The sequence below is a fragment of the Bombyx mori genome, chromosome 22, assembly GCF_030269925.1.
Source record: "Bombyx mori chromosome 22, ASM3026992v2".
NCBI classification, from domain to species: domain Eukaryota; kingdom Metazoa; phylum Arthropoda; class Insecta; order Lepidoptera; family Bombycidae; genus Bombyx; species Bombyx mori.
Genome location: NC_085128.1, coordinates 17970294 through 17990028, shown reverse-complemented (window position 1 = coordinate 17990028; position 19735 = coordinate 17970294). Strand labels below are relative to the sequence as shown.

Sequence of the window (19735 nt, the reverse complement as noted above, 5' to 3'; positions counted from 1 at the left end):
ATTAAGTGATAAGTGTTGTCCACCCCTAACACGTATTTTTTTATTTTTTTTTTGATATTTTTTTTGTTATAATGAGGCATTATGTGGTTGAATGAGGTTTAGTTATTTTATATTCCCTTATCGTTCACAGCGCTACATGCCTCTTTCACTCATTTACCACATCCTTACACTCAATAAGTTAGTTTTTTTTTCTACACTAGAAATTCCCTATAAATCTTATATATGGCAAAACAACGTTTGCCGGGTCAGCTAGTGTACCTACTATATATACAAACGCTGATGCCGCCCCGTGAATCACAGCGTCGCGTACATAACAGTGATACGAATAACGGCTCCGAATAAATTAACACTATTGCTTTTAAAACTAGAAATAACATAGACACAAGAATAATATAAATGTAATTAATTGAAATTCCGGAGACGACGCAACAGGGCCGCTAAAAGCTACTTTGTGTTCTCAGGGGCGCCACCTCCGAGTGTGATTAACGCCCAGCGCGAGCGCATGTTCCCTTTAATTAGCCCAAACACCACGGCGGCCCTAAAAAGGAGATATCAACAGCCACTGTACACAAGTCCCTTTCGAACATTGTACTCTGCCTTGTGTTTACACGTACAGAAAATTGTTTCGGAAATACTTCGATGTACCTTAATGATGCTACTTGGCACTTCATTTTGTTGAGAACGCTTTTTGTAAGTCTTTTACTTGGCTGCTCGTTTTGTTAAGCGTAATTGTATGAAGTAAGATAGCTTAGATGCATGTTCTATGTGTACCGAGCCATGCTCCTCGCATATATCTGTCACTGGACTCCACCGAGTGCCAGATAGTTTTTTTTGGTATAGACGAGAATTGTGGTCTCCGAAGTTCTTGAAGCGCTGATGATGAAGTGTGAAGGCTGCAATTGTTCCGTCGCAGGTCACCAGTTGGGTGAGGCTTAAACGACAAAGGGAAGATCTTCCACCGAGCGCGTGATATTGCTCGGTGATATGCTCGACGGTCCGAATGTTGTAGTTCGGAACTTGTATAGGTATATGCGCTTTATCTTGAAAATGTCGTAAGCGAGATTCAGGCATCTGTGAATTATCTTGCGTTGTATGATGGCTACCCGCCGCATTGGAACGAAGTTCCTTATGAGACGATGCGGAGGGATAGTACCCTAACCGGGAAAAAACGTCCGTAACGTAAGATTTTAAATTTTTTTCTAGGATGGTTGGACGAGCTCACAGCCAAACTGGTGTTAAGTAGTTACTGGAGCCCATAGACATCTACAACGTAAATGCCGCCACCCACCTCGAGATATGAGTTCTAAGGTCTCAGTATAGTTATAACGGTTGCACCGCCCTTCAAACCGAGACGCCTTACTGCTTCACGGCAGAAATAGGTAGGGCGGTGGTACCTACCCGTACGGACTCACAAGAGGTCCTACCATCAGTAATTGACGAGTCGTTGAGGGTTTTTAAATGGGAGCGGTGGAAAAGTGGGATAGTATTGTGAGATCGACCCGTCTAATCAAACGCAATGCTAAGATTGAATGATATTAAACATTCTTAGACAGTGTGAAGTAAACAACACGTAACTTGAACTGTAAATAATTATACAAAAGAGGTATAGTTATGGTACTAACAAGAAGACATGAAATAAGCTTCATGAATCGTAAACGTTAGATTTTGAATCTATCACGTCACGATTCTTTGTGTAAGTCGATTACGATCAGACGAACGCGTTCTACGTTGTTTTTAACTTAGGATTTGAACAGCACAGTGACAGCGTAAGAGCGATTCAGGTTAATATAGTGAAGCGTCAACTAAACAATGAACAAGCACTAGTGTAGACGTATAGATGTATCGTTGAGAGATCTAGAAGTTGTCCCGTCCGCAGCCGGATGTGTTAGTTATACTCGCGAGATACCATTTAACTGGCATCGCGTGCTCCCGTGCTCCCTACAGCGTGTTCTTGTACAATTACGAGAAAAAAAAGGCTCGTATAAAAGATTTAATTACTTTTAAATGTTAATATATTGGAGTATTTAAGTCTTTAATAAATTTCGGTCTAACTAAATTAAAACATTATGGATTTTACTTGTTTTTCCTTAAAATATTGAGATTAAATAAATTAAGTGAGACTTTTAAATTAAAACATCCTTTTTCTTTTAAGAAACTAACCCTTTGAATTGATTATTTTTGATTTGTATAAATGTTTTTATTGAAAGATCACAAGCTAACTAAGGTTCGAAACAAAAAGTTTGTGTTTGTAAATGAAGTATGCACAAAAATTCGTATGGACTGTTAAATTGACCAGTTTTAATTTTAGATATTTTACAGATAGTTCACAGTCTGGACGACTCATAAAATACTTTTTTAAATAAATAAATAAATTAATTAATATTTACTAACAAGCACGCCACGTTAACTGGTCCCGTGCTAAGTTCGTAAAGAACTTGTGTTACAGGTACCAGCTAACGGAAATAAATGTAAGATTTTTATTATACACATACATATATTTAATATACATCCATAACCCTGGAAAATACATTTTTATATTTATCATACAAATATGTTCCCTTGGTGGGATTCGAACCCGCGACCCCCTTGTGTAGTGACCATGTACACCACTACACCAAACGGCCGTTTTGACGGTAAATACCATTTTTTAGGCAACGTTTTGCTTATCCGATATAATAAATACGATAATCTGTTCCCTGGTTTGCGATTTTGCGTGAAAATGGTTGTACAAAACGGCTGTTAATTTATTGGTGGCTATAGTGCGATAATCTTTTATTCATTATACTGGGAAAATGCAACGTGTTTCATTCTTTCTGTATCACAAATAATGCGGTTGCAACTACGACCCAGGTCTGGCCTCAAAATTAAAATTAAATAAGGGAAAACTTGACCTTGAACCTACGCCTATCTGGAGATTTTAAATAGTTCTTTAACATACGCATCATTAGATACAACGATATATCTACCATATATTTGGAGCACAATTACATTTGACTGAGTAATTATTAAGAGATGTCGTTTATCTTATACCTTTAAACGAGCAATTCTTGTATATATATAATCTGAATCTCGGAAACGCCTCCAACGATTTTCATAAAATTTAGATACAGGGGATTTCGCGGGCGATAAATCGATCTAGCTACGATTTATTTTCAGAAAATGTTGTTTTATTCGTGTTTTCTATAATCAACTTTATGACTCTTCCCGGCATCTATTGGCGAATGATAATACTATTTTTCAAAACGAAAAAACGAAAAACAGTATAGTTTAGTTTTATCAGTCTCAAATATTTGAAAAGAAGTTCCATTATCATGTATATGAAATTCATAATAAATTACAAACGTACAGATATTTGGAGGATTCGAAACACTCTGTACGTAGTTGGAGACAGACAGACAGCTGATGTCTGAGATCAATCCTCGGCTACCGGCGCGACGAGTTCGTGTTCCCTGCATGCACTACGCTATATCTTGGCTAGGGTTCCTTTTGGATGCAGCCATCAATTTTATTAATGAAAGCTCAGAATGGATCTCCAATGATAACGATTGAAAGAAATTTTGTTATGATACCATAGGCTTTGATTGGTCATGCCCCCGCATTTATAAAATTTTTAATTAATTTCCAAGCTTTTTTGCTTTTATCTACAAGTCCTTTTTCCTAAAGGATAAGACGTCCGGTGCATTCGTCTTGAGCGATGCACCGGTGTTCGAATCCCAGTCGGGTACCAATTTTTCTAATGAAATACGTACTCAACAAATGTTCGCGATTGACTTCCACGGTGAAGGAATAACATCGTGTAATAAAAAATCAAACCCGCAAAGTTATAATTTGCGTAATTACTGGTGGTAGGATCTCTTGTGAGTCCGCACGGGTAGATACCACCACCCCGCCTATTTCTGCCGTGAAGCAGTAATGCGTTTCGGTTTGAAGGATAGGGCAGCCGTTGTAACTATACTTGAGACCTTAGAACTTATATCTCAAGGTGGATGGCGCATTTACGTTGTAAATGTCTATGGGCTTCAGTAACCACTTAACACCAGGTGGGCTGTGAGCTAGTCCACCCATCTGAACAACTAAAAAAAAAAAAAAATTTATGCTCTTTGCCGGGAAAAAAATATCGTAACTATGCTGTTTGTCTAGTTTTTATCAAGGGATGATAGATTAATATGGGAAACATTTGAAGCCCAAATACTGTAACAAGTGTTTTATTCTTTTAGAGATATTTGTCTACGAAATACATATATGTATATACACATTGTGTATGTCATTTCATTTTTGGGTTGGACGTTTCTAAAGAATGAATCAGAAACTTATAGCCATCCGAGATGAGATTTTTTAACAAGGTCAAGCGTGGAGCCATAATGTGCAATGGTTCTAGTGTGTTGGGAATTTTCAAATATATATTTCGTTTTCCACTTGTTTCTCTCATTTAGTTAAAAGGAAAATTTACATTATAACAATTTACACCCAAGATTTTCTTAATATTATAATTACAAGAACTATCTAGTTACTTAATATTTCTGTACATTATTTTATTTTTTTAGTTTTAATTAACCTACTACCTAACTACCTAGTTATTCCTCAAAATCGCTGACGGTCGCTGCATAAGTTTAGATGTATATTAAATACACCCCTCTATTTTTTATTTTTATTTTTTATTGCGTAGATGGGTGGACGAGCTCACAACCCACCTGATGTTAAGTGGTTACTGGAACCCATAGACATTTACAACGTAAATGCGCTACCCACCTTGAGATATACCTAAGTTCTAAGGTTTCAAGTATAGTTACAACGGCTGCCCCGCCCTTCAAACCGAAGCGCATTACTGCTTCACGGCGGAAATAGGCGGGGTGGTGGTACCTACCCGTGTGGACTCCCAAGAGGTTCTACCACCAGTAATTACGCAAATTATAATTTTGCGGGTTTCATTTTTATTACACGATGTTATTCCTTCACCGTGGAAGTCAATCGTGAACATTTGTTGAGTACGTATTTCATTAGAAAAATTGGTACCCGCCTGCGGGATTCGAACCCGGTGCATCGCTTCATACGAATGCACCGGACGTCTTATCCTTTAGGCCACGACGACTTCAAACGAAGAATAAAATCATTTATATAAATATTATGAAGATTAGTATGCGTACTGTTACGGTTAAGGAATCGTTAAACGCTAAACACTGTGAAAATAAAAAAGAAGTCGGATGGTTCTGGACTGATACGTCTATCCTGATAAGAGTCCAGAGATACTGGTCCCTGACTACTGCTAGTAACTGCCATCACATCACCTTAACAGGTCTGTAGTTGTAGTATCTTCTGTTCAATTACCTTCTCCTTTCCAATCTATTACCACTACAATATCCTCCTAGTTTTACTCATGGATGTTGACGTGGGTTTTAGCCTGGAGGATAAAGTAGTCGTGACTGTGAGATCATCCACCCATCTAAGCAATAAATAAATAAAAAATGGGCGGTAGCATTCACTTTGTGATATTATTAGGATTGATTATGTTTTGAAGGTCGCCTTATTTGAACATTAACAAGCTATTTCCTGCAGAACCCTCAGAATCGAAGGTGTTCGCTCTCGAGTCGATTCTATATTTATTTGCAATACGACTCAATAAATTCCTAACCCGGGATCGATTGTTCTGAGAGCAAGGCTATTGGAAAAAATGTAGCGACATTGTCTCAGTCGCAGCAACTTGGACATACTTTTTATATTATTTCTCTGCTCTGTCATACTAAATAAGAATTGAGTTTTTCTTGTGTTGATTTGAAACTAAGGTTATTAGCCTAAAAGGAGAGATCGGCATATTTGAGTATTGAAGATAATATTATAGGCGTCGTAACTTTTTTGTATGTTTTCGCTTGGACAAAATCATATGACCAATTCAATATAATTTGTTAGAAGAGCCAAATGAAAATGCAATTTAATGTCATGTAATAGTATTCATATTTTAATAATCACAGAGGAGTGAGTTTTTTACTGGCTACTTGTTGTTGTAAACTTGAAATTGTTGTTCGTGCGATACAATATTTATCAGATCGCCGGTCAAACAATTATTAGTGTAAGATTACTTTTATAATTATATCTTATATTTTTTTGTTAGTTTGTACCCATTCAAGGTAACAAAAGATGCAGATTAGGAATATTAATTTTCTACAGTTTTTTCACTAGAGTTCATGATTACTGGTCCTTTAGTATTTATGAGTAAATTTATGTGTGTTTAGTAATTATTTGTTAAGTTTCATGTAAACTGGTTAAATAAAACATTTTTTTATGGGAAAAGTTATTAAACTTATTTATGGAATTAATACAACAGTGGCAAGTAAACTCAAAGCCACAAGTCAACCCTCGGCGCTCCATCAAAAATAGATAGACACGGATCAAACAGCCAATAAAATATTCCATTTGGCAGTTGAGATCTGTCCTTTGATCTGCTGGACCAATCACGGGCAGCGCTGTGATTGCTTGAGGGTCTGTTAATTACCCAGCTTTGGGGACATTCTCCGTCCGTTAAGGAAATTACCGCGTATGTTTGTTGTCCTATGTATACTTTTATTTCGTTATTAAAACTTCATGACACATTATGAGTTATTACAAGTTGAAGATTTTCAGTACAAGTATCCTTAAATGGAACATTACCGACTCGATTACCTGAAGTCGAAGTTTAAACAGCTTTAAAAAATTTAATCTTCTAGACATGAATAATAATAGCTTTGAGGAAGAAATATTCCTGTTGGTGGCTCAACAAGCACTTTTAGTGCAATTCTGCACATTATGTACTTTTTCTAAATTCAATGCCTTATTTAGAAACGAAAGCTGTCATTATAATAATTATCTAAATTCGAACTACCTACCTACTGTACAAATGGAGTCGTGTATATTATTTATCGCACAACATTTTCCTTGAGAAAGTGCTAAGCTGCGTCCCTTCAGCAGGACAACCCTTTAAATAGTGTACCATTATCGGGGTGAGAGGGTGGAAGGGGGGGTGAGGAAGGCGAAATATCTTTTAGTATCTGCAAAACGTCTAATTTAGTAGCGAGGCTTTGACGTTGGAGCCCGGGTTTCATAGTGTGATGGAGCTGGTGTTTACTTGTGTGTTTTTATTGATCAGGGTTGACACGGTAGTTCCTTTCTGATCTTCTTTTCTACTGACATTTGACATTTCTGACACTTGTAATGTAGGTTAGTTACGTTTATAAAAATGTTCAAGGGCATCCTCCACGTTAGTAATAGGTAGGTTAATGTAATTGTTTAATGTATTGTATTATGAATTAAAAAAAAACCTTATATTATAAGTTAGATTAGTTTTCGTTATCGTGTTGTTTTGTCGTATAGCTGTAAGGAACTTTGTGTACAATTTCAGCACTTTATCTTGTTTGGTCGTGCGCACATGGCCTATGTTGCAACGCCAGATTTTGTTTCTTTTTACTTGTGTTTTTATTTATCTTTTTAGCTTGTGATGTGTGGTGTGAGCTTAATAAATAAATAAAATAAAAATAAATAAGTACGACGGTCTTGTCCAGAAACACGAAGAATATGTTCCTCATTAGATATCTCTATTACTGGTGTTAGAGCTAGTAATAAGCTCACAAGGATCTATGTTACAAATTTTCTACCAAACAGACTCTGAATAACAGATTCGTATGTATTGTATTGTAATCAATTACATTGCTTGATGATAATTTATATCCTTGTTAAAAGTTGTCGAATCAAAAACGCTTTGATGTCTGCTGTACCGATATTACAAAGAGATACACCCTGAGTTTCATGCCGATTCTTTTCAGTGGTGAAACTGCGGTCTAAACTTAAACATGACGGTAACGGGTTATAGATAATGGTAGTACATATATTAAAAATCAAAAGTCCACTCTACGGAATTATTGTTCTCAGACTACATAGAGTCGTTCTCTAGGGAGAGTCCTCTCGTTCACTTATCCATCTCTATCTCGATCAACACGAGAGGAGATTTCAATGTTATTTACTTTGTTGTGTTTCATAACTGTAATCGGAAATAACAAGAGGTTGTTTGAACCCGTCATGTCTTAGAGGAGAACACGCTTTGTGAACTTGCATCAAGCTATGAGACACTGCCAGGGCTCTAAGCCTGTAGGCAAGTACTACATTTTGGAATGAAGTTCCTTACGGCAGGCTTGGAGGGGATATGGATTTTGCTGCGCGACCGAACTGAAAAAAATGTGATAGTAAAACCGTAAGAAAAAATCCGTGGAAAAAAGTGCGTGGAATAAAACCGTTAAATGAGACGTGCGCAGGCGCGACAGTCGTATACACAAGCGAGTAGTGTATAATACCTTTCTCTTTCTCCCTCTTTCTTTTCGTTCTCTCATCCCTTCTCTCTCTATTTTGTAATTATTTCTATTTCTATGTAATTTTATGTTGTGAAACAAAAATAAAGAGACATATTTTGTTATTTTAATTGATAATTTGAATTACGATTTTATTTTTATTTTACGTAATTTATTATTTCCTAAAATACTGAATTTCCTAAATACTTACCTGTACTTAAATAAAAGCTAATCAGCAAAATTTAAGAGAAAAATCAAGAAAACCAACATAAAATTGAGCACGATTTTTTTTTTGCAAATTGTGTCGATTCTACATACACAGCCGAAGGAACTTCGTTCCTACCTGGTGTCCCACGACACCACATTTTTTATACAAATTCGTACTCAATACGTACTCATGAACGACTGACAACGATGAAGGAATATCATCTTCATCTCTATACATAAAAATGAATTGCCGTTCGTTAGTCTCGCTAAAACTCGAGAACGGCTGGACCGATTTGGCTAATTTTGGTCTTGAATTATTTGTGGACGTCAGGGAAAGTTTAAAAGGTGAAAAAATATAAAAAAGCTCAGAATTATATAAAAACAAACAATTTTGTTTTTCCTTTGATGTGTCCCCTTGATGTGTCTTTTATTTATCGATTGAGGCACTACGAAGTCTGCCGGGTCAGCTAGTTAATGAAACGTCTTAAGTACGAATTATAATTTTATGATTATAAGATTCAATTTCGTATCGTCACTAATAGAATGAATATAAACAGTAGATAATAAGTTGAACATTTTGTCGTTTAAACATACGATGCCAAATGGATAAATTCAAATATTAAGTTAAATTGAACGCAGCTAAGACCAGCCAAGATTATATGTTGTGGGTTAAGACCCTCGAATGAGGAGCTAAGGGGTAGTGAGGGTGATTCGCTGTTACATAGTTAACGAGAATGGTATGAGTATTAGGAGTTAATGAATATTGTTAATGGTTGAAGTAAGGCTTTAGCCGCGCTGAGCTATGGGTATGGATAAAATGGATTTTATTTGTAAAAAAAAGGCGAATTTAAGTCTTAATTATATTGCAGTAACGACTGTCTTCACCAAAACAGGTGAATCGTGCGGAATTACAATGGCCTTCCCAGAAGTAGGTGAGCAAATTAAGTAATTTTACGAGATTTCTTTTATTATTCGATATCATTCTTGCATCGGGGAAGTTATTGGAGAGTAAGTTTAAGATGCTTATTTTTAGGGCGAAAACACATTAGACCACGCTTCAATCATGATGCGCTGAATATTAAGATGCATAAAACGACGTCGTTCCACTGAGAATTAGAGAGCTGTGAAAAGGAGCGTCTTCTTTAACTAAAGCTCAAAATGAAGCCTTTAATTAGGCAGCAGCTTGGTGATAGCATGACAGTCCTGGCGCTGTCAGCTTCCGCAGCAGTAGTACGCGATGAATATAAACACTACGTTTCTTCAGTCGCTACGAGCAGTCTGAGATCACGTCGCTTGGCTCTAGAAAACATGCTGTGCATTGATTGGTACCATTCTCGAAGACAAAGAAACGTGGCTAATTCCTTGAAGCACAAATTGAAAGATGTTAATCGAAATAATATTCAGTGTCACTAAAAATTTGTATCATAGTCATCCTGGTTAGGATATGGAGTCAAAGAAGGTTAAATAGCCTTCTTAGTACTTTAAATGGACTACTTAGCGTTTGTACTAGAATATTTTCGAATAAGCATGATTATGTATTATAATAATTTGAATTGTTTTTTCGAATTCTGGTTAAGAAATTTTAATTAACTAATTATTGAAGCTTACACATTTTCACTCTCTTTTTCCTATTAAAACATCGTCCCAAAAGAATGACAAACAGTCGTTGAAATCACGAATAATTGAATTTTTATTATTCAAGAAGACTAATAATTCAATCCACCAAGTCAACTGCTAGGCGAGACTAATGTGAGTTTCGTAACAACCGCCCTCTTCCTTTAAGATGAAGAATTATACCTCTTATCAGTACTTCACGAGTCGTCTCGATACTTCACGAGGACTATCCAAACTTTTCATGTTACAGACCGAGTTGTGAAGAAGGATAATTTTGATGTTACGCGAAACAAATAAAATTTAGTCACTATTTGGTACTCAAACGACGTTACAGTGTCTTTCATTAAGCCGAGGTGTTTTTTCACTGCACTTTTTTTCCTACCTATGCTGATAGCCTTGAGAGGCTATTTCAGCTTCTCTTTGACGTGTAGGTGAGCTCACGGGGCTCAAACCGGGAGTGTTGCTAACACTGGCCCTAGCAAGAGCAATGCTTCGCAGAATCTACCACCGGATCGGAAACGCGACCCACTGAAAAGATCCGGCGAGAAACTCAGTGGTTGTGTCTTTGGGATAATTCGATAATTCACTCGTCGAGATCTTTGTCGCAACTCGACGAAGACGCTGACCCGTGCTTGTGGTACCCAAAAGCACTGTTAATGGACCGGGTGGATCCGTAATGACGTGCTTTGGGCGACGTCGACTGTTTACCATTCGGTCTACAGGATCGGGTATGTCCACAGAATCGGGTGTGATGTCTGAGCCGTGTGCTTTGCTATTCACTCCAAAACATAAACTTAGGCATAATTTCACTGAATAACTATGAATGTATGATTGCTTTGTAGCAGCTGACATAACAAGATGGTATTACCCATTCGAACCCAAAATACGTTTTATCATCATCGAAATAAATTATTTTAATCACACTCACAGGTGTCTACATTTATATTTGAGTAAACTGAACTGAATTATTTATGAAAATAATGTTATTAATACTTTTATGCCTACTAACTAGTTTATCGACAAAATTTAAAATGTAAACTAAATTTACTTACCAAAAGTAAGCTTACATTAATTATACATTTAAAATGTTGAATATATAATAATTGTCAGAATTGTCGTTTTATACTAACGATTGTACAAAGCCCGCTTATAGTCATCAAAGAAAATAGTACTTAAACAATCAAGGCATAATGTTTACATTCGTATGACAACTGCGCATAAAAGACGGGCGATTAACGAAAAGCCGGGAAACAGGGAAATCATTTGCGAATACCCAGAAAGGGACGGTTGTTGTTATATGGTTGTTTTACGTGAGAGTGAAAGAGACAGCGTGACAGCAAAGTTCAGATAGACGTCTCAGATAAATACTCGGATGAAACGATTTATTACAAAAGCGCTGAGTACTGGAAATTAATTACATAAAGTTTAACGCTGCTTTGTGAGAGCTCGACGTCGGCTGCCTTGCAAATTTATTCAGTATTTACGATATTTTTTCAGGAACTTTGTGTGATATTTTACGGTATCTATCACGCTGGGTTGTGGGCTGATGCTGAATAATTTTACTCTAATGTAAGGCTTGGGCCTGCTTCGGTAGAGATGTGAATTGGAGGCTCCTTCATAGCAACTATTAAAAGATTACTGCTTGAAAGTTGGATCAAATGCACCATAAAGTTGCTTAATGGAAAAGAATGTTGTACAGTGATATTATTCTAAACAGTGATACCGCGGTAAGCTGCGGATTTGCTACGACTCTAAGATTGTCAAAGTCAATGAGCGCTGTAACCACTCATCGTTAGTTGGGTCGTATGCTTGTCTAATAACAGTGGTAGTAAAAAAGGAGCTTTCGCTTGTAATAGACCCTACAGTAAAATTTACAACACTCCAACAAGAAATCAGATTTAATACAGACTTATTATTTTGAATTGTTTTTTTGATCACGATACCTTAATTCAGATGCTCAAAAATACTACACGCAGAAAACGTTTTCCGATAAACTATATTTTTCCATATTCGGTTATGGTATTCAGCGCAAGAATCACAGATAAATAAAGATATAAATGTAGTTGGTGTGTAGGTAACGCATGATACGTGACGATTCCGTACAGATTAGTTAAATAATGTTACTGTTGCTCTTGGAATATGCCCACTGAGTTTCTCGCCGGATCTTCTCAGTGGGTCGCGTTTCCGATCCGGTGGTAGATTCTGCGAAGTACCGCTCTTGCTAGGGTTCGTGTTAGCAACGTCGTCAGGTTTGAGCCCCGTGAACTCACCTACTAGTTAAGGTTACGCTGAAATAGCCTCTCAAGGCTATCAGGTTAGTTAGAAAAGAAAATTGGAAATATTGGTTGTGTTACGTGAACGAATAGGCTTTGTTATAGTTTCAATGAGCATACAGGGTGGCTGTCGGTCTGATGTTCAGGGATGCTGCCGTCTGCACGGAAACTTGAGGTTAGAGTCGATGGTAGTTACGTCACTATCATACTCAGTTGGCCGGGAGAAATTGTGATTTTCACGAGTAAAAAGACTGGGCCATGGTATTTATCCGAGAGGGTTCCTACCTTTGCGTCTCCTAAGAAATTTTTTTTGCTAAATACCATTTTATTTTAGATAATATTTTTAATAAGAGAAATCAAATGCCAAATATTCCTTTTCTTGAAAATTTTAAGACGTTTGGATTAGATAGAAAAAGAAAAATGAAAAAATTCCAGTTCTGCAATTGTTTATTGTGCTTATTATTATGATTTATAATATCTATGTTCACATTAATAAAAGCGAATTAAACATTTCCAATTTTACTTTGATATCACCTTAATTAGATAAGGATATTCAATATCACAGGTCGTTTACCTCAAGTAAATCCGTTGGTCAGATATCGTGCAATGCGGCGACATCCGGTTCCGGCAGGCGGCGCCACTGTCTACTTCCGGTGTCCGCCGTGACGTCACAGCCGGCACGCGCGTGATGAACTTCCGTCAATAGAATCTGCAATTTATGTCTCATATATCTCATATATCATAAATGAAATATATTTTTTTTACAGTTTCCTTGACATAAAACGTTTGTTAATGAATGATTTGAAAGAAACTTGTTGTCCAAAGAGTCGTTTTTTATTATTTGGGATTGGGATCTCGTTATTTCATATTATATAAAGATTTTATTAACCATACAAGAATTATTGAAAGAAAAATGTATTTTTTGAAGAAATGAATGTTTATAAATTTATGGAAATAAAAATTCTAATGTAACAAATGTATAACCATACCCCCACAGCCAGGGACCACAGCCTATCTGGTGTTAAGTGGGTCCTGGAAGCCATAGACATCATAACGTGAATGCCTCCACATTGGGATATGAGGTCTAGGTCTCAACTACATATGTATATATCTAAGAAAAACCTTATATAATTAACTACCTCCTCCTAGATTCCCTGCTTTATGATGCCATATGCACATTTATATACATACCTACGAGACAACAAGAGAACATCCGCTGGTAATGACTCATCCAAGATAACGAGTTAATCCCGCGATACTATATTCCAGGTCACTGAACTTTCGAGTGTTACAAAGTGTATATAACAATGACGTCATTATTCACGTAAACAACCAGACTACATTCATACATTAGGTTACATCGCATGTACCCATTCCAAAAAAACCCGAGATCACTAATCCAAAAACCATAACAGTCCGCAAATATCGTCGGAAACGTAACGGAGAAAGTGCGGGGGTGCATCCATGAATATGTATGAAGGGGTGGCCTCCGTGTAAATGGAAATTTCGAATACAAAAAAAAAAATACGTAAAATATTAACACGGTACCGAATCGGTGGGTTTTTTTTCTGCTAACCGTACACGTGTGATAACGCCGGACCAAAACGATGCTTTTTTTGTTTGAGAACTCAGATTCGCTGGACGGCGCGTACGCGAGGTTTTGTTGTCGCGTAACTTGGTTTGATTGGTTGCTGCCCGCTGGTTCATTGTGGTTGTTCGGCATTTAATGGGCGGGCGGTTTGAAGTTGATAGCACTCAGGGCTTAATCAGGATTTTTGTTCTATCTAAACCATTATTTTTGGAATTGAGATTAATGAAAGCTGTGCTTTTTGGAACTTTAAAGAAATATGTAATCTCTGTCGCAAATGTGTCTTTCGTTCTAGTTCAAAGTGAAACATTTAGAATTCTATCTCATTCTATTGCTAATGAAATGCTAACAATAAATGTGTCATATATTTGCGTCATCTTCATTTCACAGAGACTTAAATAACATCGGATTATAGATGTTTTCAGTTCGGATCCCATGCTTACGTATTGCATCAAATTTTACATACATTGACAAAATACGTTGAATAATAAGATATGAGATACCTACGTACTTAAGTATATTTTTTGACCTTTTTCACTTGGTTGTGGTTGGGTAAAAAGCACTCGCTGTTTTTTTGTAAGTCGTCCTTGTAGGCAGAGATACGGCCCACCTAATGGTGAGTGGTTACTGTCACTCATGGACACTAGCAATGCCAGAGGTAAAGCCAAGCTACTGCCCATTTAAAAAAGAATACGTTCAGGGAATCTGTGCAGTGAGTGTCAACCTTACCTATCTTGCTAGCAATGAATCATAATAATCACATTTTTATAGAAAACATTTATTACAGCGTACATGTACCGTTAACAAGTTTCCAACTTTAGAGTATACATATAGTATGTATACTCTAAGTTTCCAACCGATACTATAATAATATGTAACTATTTAAGTTAGTCGATTAACAAAAACACGTCGTTTCACAGTAAATTGTTTCATTACAAACTGTTCGAAAGTGTGTTTAGTTTCAGTGATTGTTATATTACCATTTAATTATCGTCATGCTTGAATTGCGTTGTTTCGTGTACAGAGTCTATTAGTCATACCTTCGGCGCGTGGGTTCCGTTATTTTTCTTAATAGTTCAGTTTTAATCACACTACGTGTATGACATGACTGCAGGGACCGAAAAATTGGATTTGTGGACGAAATGCGCAAATCAAATACGGGTTTTTACATGATACCGTAACTGTATTGTTGGGGTGAGCGATGTCTCGACTGACTTTTGGGGTTTCAGCGGAATCTCCCGAAAACGGAGTAAAAAGCTAAACAGATTTGTCTACTTCTAACTTCTTACCCGCAGCTTTTAGTTTACCCGATGATGGCGCTTGCAACAGCACCAAAACATTCGGAGTTCATGGATTGTGAAAATCGTCGTATGAAGATTTACGGAACAAAGGGCTGAATATTTTGTTGATATTCATTCGATTTTTTTGTTGGAAATTAAAAATTTCCACGTCAACAATTAAGCAAAGACAACATCACAAGAAACGAAAATTGGACTGACAAAAATAATTAAGTCTAGTAATATATAAATAAAAGGAGGATGCTTCAAAGAAACCTCAAAAGTTGTCGGCATTAGTCACACCACGCATGTCATTAAAAGTGCTCTTGAGTATATCTGGCTTGCCACTTGAGCCTCTACTAATAAAACGCAGACGGGCTAAAAAACTGATAGTTTCTGTATTTGAGTGTGGAACTAATTGTAGTTCAGTAGGGGAAAGAGAACTTAGAACAGTTAATTATTTATAAAAAAAACCTAGATCATTTTATCTAGGTACGTTAGGAATGTATTCTGCTAGAATAGGGTCTTCTGTATTTCTTACCCTCAGTAGCCAGTTCCATTGGGGCTTCGGAGAAAACTGATAATATGCATCTGTAGTTGATAACTTGCAGCCTGAAGCAAGGCTTTCCCAGCGACTTCTTACACTCCTCTCAATTTTTAAATGTAGTTTTTTTATTACAGTATAATTTTTTCGGACGCATTCCTTTTCTTTGTTTTAAGTTTATTTTATACAAAAGTTTAGGTCTTTTATTTATCGTTGAGGCACTACGAAGTCTGCCGGGTCAGCTAGTCAATAAATAAAATCGAAAAAATCATAGGGAATATATTTTGTTATTAAAATCGATTTCAAGATTATTGGCAAATGATCAGACGGAAAAGAAGGAACATTAATTTAAACGACTTGATGTTCTTATTGAAATCCCAGTTAACTTGATAAAAACGGTGGTTGATGTGGCCAACACAATGTTTGCAGAACAAGAGATTACATTACAACAACGGCCGTTTCCACTACAAACTACTGAGAGCATTGAACTTCGAAGTAAGGAAGATGCACCTGTCGATCCCTAAAGGACTTTGGAGTAAATTTTAATCACACGTCAGCCTGTAGAGATGAGCAAGGGTTTGTCCCGACAAATTGCAAAATTAAAAGTCCCATGATAATATCTGAAACTGCATCAAAAAGGGGAGAGTGTGAAACGAATAAAGTCGTCATGCATATGCATTATACATTCACGACGTGTCCCTTAAGGGGTGAGAGGAGGCTGGATGAGTGACACTTTCTATTGACGAATTTGCTTACGGAATTTGGTGGTAAGTTCGTTAGATATTTCTTAAGCTATATGCGCTTTTTTAAGAAAGTAATAAATGCCACTACTATTACTACTAATGTGGATGTTGGTTTAAAAAAATAAAAATAATGGTTAATTTCTGCATTTCAGTTGGCAGAGATATTGGTGGTTTTAATTTTATATTGTAATTAGGTACATTCCTAGCTTGTGATGACACTTTGTGTCTTACATGATTTAGGTAACGAAAGATTTAGAAAGACTTATTTCAGTTTTGTCCAGTTTTGAATTTGAGAATTCTCGAATAAGCAACGCCACGTTAGTGACGCGAAGTAGACCGCTGTTATTGGTCCTCGCTCACTGACGCTACCAGATAAAAGTTCTGGTGTTTTTTGGTCCTATGTTTAAATAAGAATATCTCAATTTTGTGTTCACTTTATCCTATGAATAACACGACCAAAATGAACAAAATCCAATCAATACCCGGTCCCCGGAGCAACAAACTTATCTTTTTATCTACAATTAGGATTTCGTCGCCTCCCCTGCCCGGCATCAAAGGCCGTCCTCTGTTACTGCGTTATTGAGTTATAAAACACTGCGAGGGAGATTAGTTCATACTTCCATACACAAATCCTATCATGCAAGCTGACGCCTTTCACCGTAAATACTCGCGTTTTGGTCTACCGCAGAAACCAGAGCAAAGTCCATGCGAAAATCAGCCATACTGCGGTAGGTTAAAGGCGAAGGTTCATTGATGGGTGTGATTGTGGATCCCCTTGATTCTCTAACAAGGAAGTCGCCAGGGCGTTATTTGTCAATGCAAAGGGATAATTCAGTCCCTTTTAATTTAAAACGACCGATAATGAGATGCACATTAGATTATGTTTTCGTTTTCGTTGGACGTCTATAGTGGGTTGCTGATTAAGTTTTTTGGGATGGCTTCGTGGCTTTGTTGGGTGATGAGCGAAATTACGAGGCTAATAAACAGTTTCGGAATACAGTGCTTACGATTATTATTTACTGGAACTTTTTTTTGCGCCAAGCATTATGCTTTGTAAGTATTAGATTTTATAATTTACTAATGGTATAATATAAAACTTAGAGCTTGTTGTGACTTTTTTTAGATTTATTTATGTATAGACTATTTGCAGCTTTAGCACGTGATTTTTTTATGTTAATATGTTGGAGAATGCAATAAATTTCCTTTTATTAAGGGAAAATCTAAAGTTTGATTTAATTAATGCCTATAAATATTGAAAAAACCAATAAGACTAAAGGCATCAATGTAATTAAAACCAATAATAAAAAAAGTAAACTCAATAGTGAAATTAAACACGAAAAATATACTTTTTAATTCGGCCTCGTTAAATCAATTGTCAGTATTTGGAAAGTACCAAATGAAACGTGAATCATAACCCAATGCGACGACAAGATCGTAATTAACACCGGTACAGTCTCTCCCCTTTCGTTTTCCAATTGGACGCAAGCGGGGCCCAACAGACCCGACGAATTTGAAATTGGAATCTTGTGCATATCTCTAAATATTCGCTACGTATAGCTAATACCTGCAGGTCGGTATCTAGTCGGTAAACATAGAGGGCGAGCGATTCGTTAAGAGTCAGTCAAGCGTTCAATCGTGAACGGGGTCGGGGCTATGTGCCTACCTGCTATGTGCTCTCTACTCTGTACTCTCATAGTAAATATTTGCATACATATCAAACTTGAAGTGCTTGGGGTTGTAATTCGTTGCTGATTTAGCATTTTTCTCGAACTTTGTATCAGACTTGATGTTTTAAACCGATGCTTTAAATTGGGAAAACCATATCTGTATAAATAACTGTATTGTTCGGTGGAGTGATGACTCGACTGACCTTGGGGGTTTCAGCGAAATCGCCCGAAAACGGAGTAGAGAGCTAAACGGATTTGTCTACTTCTAACTTCTAACCCGCAGTCTTCAGTTTACCTAATGCAAGTCAAAAAAATTGATTTTTTTCATTCTTTCAGTAGATAAATGCGATTAAATTTTGTAATATAGAAATTCAAATAATTTGTCCAAACTTTTTTAAAGAAGCATTCATGTTGAAACGATGGGTTCGGATGCTGGAATGCTGCCTCTCACCTTAAAACATGAGGTCTGCCTCTCAAGTGCTTAGTATAATTTCCATCCCTTTGAATTGGAACACATGACTAGAAATAGGCAGAATAATGGTATATATAAATACGGGTGTAAATTAATATTGTTTTTTATTTATTTTGGATGCGATTTGCTTCGTGTACCTACATACGTCATTAGAAAAATAGGTATCTGTCATTGTCTGCAATTATCTGCAATATTGGTATTTGAACATTATATTCGTATTGCTTAGGCCGCAACGAGAGTATTTTTAGTAAGTTAAAACTAATATCACTCTACCTACCGTATATTATTATAATAAAGACCCTGCAGTACTAATTACAACTGTCCAAACCTACTATACTCGTAGTTTTCACGAATCACAAACAAACAAACAGAAATATAGTAACATATTATAAAGCTGAAGAGTTTGTTTGTTTTGAACGCGCTAATCTCAAGAACTAATGGTCCAATTTGAAATTGTTTCAGTGTTAGATAGCCCATTTATTGAGGAAGGCTATAAGCTATATAACATCACGCTAAGACCAATACAAGCGGAGCACCAATAAAGTTTCGGTTCTCGGTTAAATTTTCGCTAAAATAATGTATGACAGAATTGTTCCTCTTTAAAAGATCTAAAAAAAAGTCCGCGACAGCATATGTCTATATGTTAAGGTTGGCTCACTATATCGTTTTTATGCTAACCAAATTTGTTCTAAAATAAAGCATTATTTGTGAACTATTCCGTGCGGACGAAGTCGCGGGCAAAACCTAGCTATTTAATATAATGACATTGTTTCACATGAGATGATTTATTTCGGACAGTCGTAGCTACAAGAGCAACTTGGCGTCACTGCTACAATCCTATTGAATATCTTTCTCGGTATGAAATTTGTATTTTCGCACTCGCCCTATTTCGGGCCCTACAGAAATCCGATCCGCGAGGTCTCTTGGTAATTAACTACCGATTTCATTTCTTGATGCATTTTTAAAAGCGTCCGACGGCTTTTTAATGGTTATTTTATGGTGACGGATCGCTTATTAAGTTTTTATGGCGGCGCGAGCAGT

General features: G+C 36.7%; 1 long non-coding RNA gene across 1 annotated transcript in view; it reads right to left on the bottom strand.

Moving 5' to 3' along the window:
- Positions 1-19735, bottom strand: part of LOC105841354 (uncharacterized) — a 58207-nt gene that overhangs the window by 20123 nt on the left and 18349 nt on the right. The window contains exon 2 of the long non-coding RNA XR_001139530.4: positions 12978-13112. This is a non-coding gene — a long non-coding RNA (uncharacterized LOC105841354). The remainder of the gene's footprint in view (positions 1-12977; positions 13113-19735) is intronic.